Here is a 5000-nt window from a genome sequence, read left to right on the forward strand (position 1 = left end):
GTGCGATCGAGTTTCATGCGCCAATGTGGAGGGAACATAGATGCGTACGTACAAAAAAGGAAGCTTCTCTGTCAAACGAAATAAATGTTTTCGATTTCATTTTCAAACACGCAATCTAAGCATGGCGCCGTAGCTCAGTTGGTTAGAGCGCCTGTCTAGTAAACAGGAGGTCATGGGTTCAAATCCCATCGGTGCCTTGAGATCAGTTTATCTTATATTGTCATGGTCTGGCTGCACTTTCTTGCAGTTGAATAACACCATCTTTTTGGAGTCATTTCTTTCCTTGAGAGTTAACGAGTTTTTGAAAAACTGATCGTTCTTCGTTCTTCAATAGAGTTACATACATCATTTTACAGTTGTAGCCAAGTTTCCTAGCCCAAGAAAGGAAGCGAGGCTCCCGGTCAATCTCTTTTGATACAAACCTTTGTGTTTTTCTAATGTTTATGTAGACTAATTGAAATTACAGTAACACAATTTACATGATAAAAGCAGTGAGGTCTGTATCAATACAAGGTCAGCGGCAGCCTCGCAGCCATTCATAGCCTAGGTCACTGAGCAAACAACTGTAAAATGACCTATTGCCGATTGCTGTAATAGATTTTTTGCTTCTGAAGTATTTCGGTTGACTTCAGAATGGTGCAAGAGTGGAGGATCCGGGTATCGATCCCGGTACCTCCCGCATGCGAAGCGGGCGCTCTACCATTTGAGCTAATCCCCCGTTACTATAGCCCATTTATAAGGTACACCAACAACCTTTTAACGAAGACAGGGAAGATTGGTCAGCTCCAAATTGTTTTTATTGCAAGACATATCCAAGATGGTGCTAACCAACAAACTCTACAATCATCGTTACCAAACTTAGAGTCATCCGATTTCTGAACATCTCTTTTGCTTGCTCAGGCTTTTGTTGCAAGTCAAAGTTTCATCAGATGTCAATTATTGATCGGGGATTCAACAAATGTCGTCAAGGCTCCTGGAAAATCACATTTACTTTTCGTTTTGAACCCTTAACGAAAAGAGGGAAGATTGGTCAGCTTCAAATTGTTTTTAATGCAAGACAGATCTAAGATGGTGCAAAAGAACAAACCCTGTAACCACCTGTGCCAAACTTAGAGTCGGCCGCTTTCTGAACATCTCTGGTGGTTATTCATGCCATCATTGCAAGTCAAGGTTTTATCAATATATGGATTGATCGGGGATTCAACAAAGAGAGTGTGGAAAAGATAACGTCAACTTGGCAGTGGTAAAATGGCTGATAACGTTAACACAAATATCGATGATTCTGATGATTGCATGGTTCGTCCGCCATTTTCTTTTCTGACAAGTAGCTACCAGCCATTTCAACCGAGACGAATAGGAACTGACCCGGGTTAGCCGAGATCGACCCAACCTTCACCCAGCCCGGGCTCGTGTAAACGTAAAATTAGACGCTGAACTGATCCGGGTCGGTGTCCATCCTGCGCTCGTGTAAAGCGGCCCTCAGAGTTCCTTCAAATGCACGATATTGTTTTTAAAAAAGAACAAAGGGTGGCTGTAGAAGTGGCTCTTTCCGGTAAAGATGTAATGGCTGTATACCGACTGGTTTTGGGAAAAGCATGATTTACCAGAGCTTTGTTCTTTTAAAAAAATCATTCCCAAGCGAGCTGAACAAAGCAGCATCGGTTGTGGTAATCGTCCCCCTCCGAAGTACTGCTGAGGACCAGCTGATGTCAAATGATTTAAGAGCATTTCAAGGATTTAATAAGCATGAATCATCTATTGTTAAGAGGAATTTGTCTTTGACAGTGGTCGACGAATGTCACACCGTCAAAACGTGGTAAGCGCGAAAATGCTTATATTTGACAGGAAGCTATTTATTGCGAATAAATGTCAGCGTCTTTTTGTAATTTCATCGATAAGAATTAAACAGCAGATATGATGGTGGATTATCTGGAAAAAGTGGACGCTTCATAGGTCTTTCTCGGCCGTTGGCAAAACCAGGACCGGACCGGATCGGATCGGATTGATAAAACTCGGACCGGATCAATAACAAAATTCCCACCAAAAGTAGACGGTCACCAGACAACGTGCTGCAAAGAGGAGAAGCCGAATTCGGTGCCTTTCTCTCTTGTGTAGTCGTCTCCTCATTTATTGAGACTCATCGAAATGTCTTTTTTCCAGAGGTGATTACAGATTCAGAAGCGGAATTATTAAAGATACGATGTGACGAATTGTCGCCAATAAGCGAATTGACTGCGTACACAACCGTCTTCTTCTTTAAACAAGAAAACTGACAACAATTCATTACTTTACCCCAGTCCCTGACAATTCCATTCTTTATCGCTGCGCTCAGCCAAATAAAAACTATTTCTCATATAAACACTACTCATATAAACACTACAGACAGTAATCCATCAGCCGCGTTCATTGAACACACAATATTGAGGTCTACGCAAGAACAAATTAGCCAAAAGGACACTTACTCTTCAATGCAGTAGACTATCGCAAAAAACTGAAGCAAAAAAAAACAGCGTGGTGATTAAGCCGGATATCCAAAACCAGTAAAAAAAAATCCTTTATGAGAAAAAACTGGAAACGTGTTCTCCAAACCAAGGCAAATTCACCTAAAACGACCAATGGAGTTAAGAGGTCGCAAAAAAATGTAAACAACACCAAAGTAGAAGCGAAAACTTCTCCGAGCAAAGCAACGTAGATAACTGAATGTCACAGGCCAAAAGGGTGGTATAAATAGCTAAAAGTACGAATGCCAAGCATAGCAACGACCCGTGTACCCATGGGAAATACATTATTGCACAATAGCCTGATTTAGAAACAGAACGGGAATATCAGATGACGATTGCGTGCGCAGCAAAAATATCCATATTAGATCATATTAGAGTATAATCCAAACTATTCTACGAGCTCTCCCTTCGTCAACTGACGTTCTCTTTGTTCTGTTCAACATGTCCTCTACCTCTGAAAGGACGAATATCGACAATTCCCAACTTTCTCTGGATTGACTGTTATCGTCAATTTAGATTACTCTGTCCCAGGACAAGTTGCATTCCTAGACAGGATTTGAACCCTAAGCACCCAATTTGAGGAAATGTTTTTATCCACTTAACGACTAAGCAGCAAAAAATATCCATATTATGTCAGAGTAGAATCCAAACTATTCCTATTTTTTTCTGGATTGGCTGTTATCGTCAATTTAGATTACTCTGTCCCAGGGCTTGTTGTAACAGATGAAAAGAAAAAAAGGTAAAGTTGCATTCCTGGACAGGATTTGAACCGGGAGCACCGTGACCTACTTAGAAGAAAATGTTCTTAATCAATCCTGACCATTGTACCGACTATTTACCATCTCTAATTAGTATATATAAAATAAATGCTGAATAGTGGTCAAGTCTTGTGCTTGATTTTAAAATGGTTACAGGTAGCTTTCTCTTGAGGTTAGGTAACCGACATTTTCTCCTGTTTAAACTTGTTTCTTAGCGAGTGATAATACACATTTACAGCGGCATTCGAAAAAACAGAAAATATTGACATATTTTAAAAAATGTGATAGTCTAGTGGTTAATTGAAAGGGTTATTAATCGAGCATTTCCAGGTTCGAATCCTGCGACTTCAGGCATGCATTGGGGTTCGCTAGCGCTGGAACACCAATTGAGGACACTGTAAACTGAAATTAACAATGAAAAGCAAATCAAGTTAAGTGCGCTTATTCAGAGGTCGAGGATGGGTTGTTCTGTTGCTAAATCAGGCTAATGTACAATTGTCAGGGACTGGGGGAAAGTAAATAATTGTTGTCAGCTTTAATGCATGTTTGAAGAAGACGACCGTTGTTCGCTTATTGACGACAATTCGTCACATCGAATCTTTTATAATTCCGCTTCGGAATCTGTAGTCACCTCTGGAAAAAAGTAAATGAAGAGACGACTACACCAGAGAGAAAGGCACAGTGGGAAGTTTGTCATTGATCTGGTCCGAGTTTTGTCAATCCGATCCGGTCCGATCCGGTCCGATCCTGATTTTGCCAACGGCCGTCTTTCTCGCAGCCCTATGGGCCAATCAAAAAGCTTAGAAGGAGCACGAGCAGATACGAGCTAGGACTTCTAATCCTATACCAGCATGAACAAGTATGACTAGTATATGGTGTTGTAAGCGGTTGTGAGTCACTTGTCTACGGCTTCCGTGAGGGCCTGTTGGATTGCCATGATTTCATGCGCTATTAGTAGGCTCTTCTTGACTCCATGATTGTGAATTTATAATTATAGAGAAAGTGGCTGAGAGGGCTATGTCACATTATATCAGGGTATTTAGGGGAAATCTTAAGTTGATCACGCGTTTAAAGCTCGAAAATGGTAATGTGGAATTCCTATACTGATGAAATTATCCTTGCATCACAAATAAGATGATTATGAGCAAAAACTACCTTTATCTATGCGATTTGCCGTAAACTTAAAAAACGGTCGGACCACACTTTTTTTCAAGATTACCCAAACGCAATCCGTTTCAATCTTGTTCATTTTTGTCCATCCATATGCTTGTCCTTCCTTTTGCTGTATTTCTTTTATGTTCCTCAACAGTTTTAAGTGGTTATTGCAATGTTTGATTCTACTTTTTGGCCATTTTGGGTGTCGTGAAATTGCACAATTTGCGTGACATAGCCCCTTTAAATGGGGGATTGGCTGACAGTCAGGATCATTTAAATCTGAATAATAATAATAAAAATCTACTTCTCCAAATGAACATTTTCAGCATTTCTCAAGCTTCATGATATTTTTTTACGAAATTTTGCGCTCGAATTTTGTGTTATTTGCATCTGTGAAACATGGGGGGCAGGTTCTAGTCGTTCATCTGATATTCCTGGATTTAATTCTTGGGTTGGTAGGACAGACGGAGGTGTAGTTTTTCTCGCTGATTGTTTATATTTCAACAACGAGCTGACACGACTCTGTTTAGGCTTGTCGAAGTCAATGGGACGAACGTAAGGAACACTGTTATTGGCGTTATTTATA

The 5000-nt window shown here is 40.4% G+C and overlaps 2 non-coding genes across 2 annotated transcripts; one reads left to right on the top strand and one right to left on the bottom strand.

The window, feature by feature from the left end:
- Positions 1–123: 123 nt before the first annotated feature.
- Trnat-agu (transfer RNA threonine (anticodon AGU)) lies at positions 124–197 on the top strand. The gene has a single exon. It is a non-coding gene; the product is annotated as a tRNA-Thr (tRNA).
- A 448-nt stretch (positions 198–645) lies between these two features.
- On the bottom strand, positions 646–718 carry Trnaa-cgc (transfer RNA alanine (anticodon CGC)). Its single transcript has one exon. It is a non-coding gene; the product is annotated as a tRNA-Ala (tRNA).
- Between the last annotated feature and the right edge of the window lie 4282 nt (positions 719–5000).

The sequence above is a fragment of the Montipora foliosa genome, chromosome 14 (assembly GCF_036669935.1).
Source record: "Montipora foliosa isolate CH-2021 chromosome 14, ASM3666993v2, whole genome shotgun sequence".
Lineage (NCBI taxonomy): Eukaryota > Metazoa > Cnidaria > Anthozoa > Scleractinia > Acroporidae > Montipora > Montipora foliosa.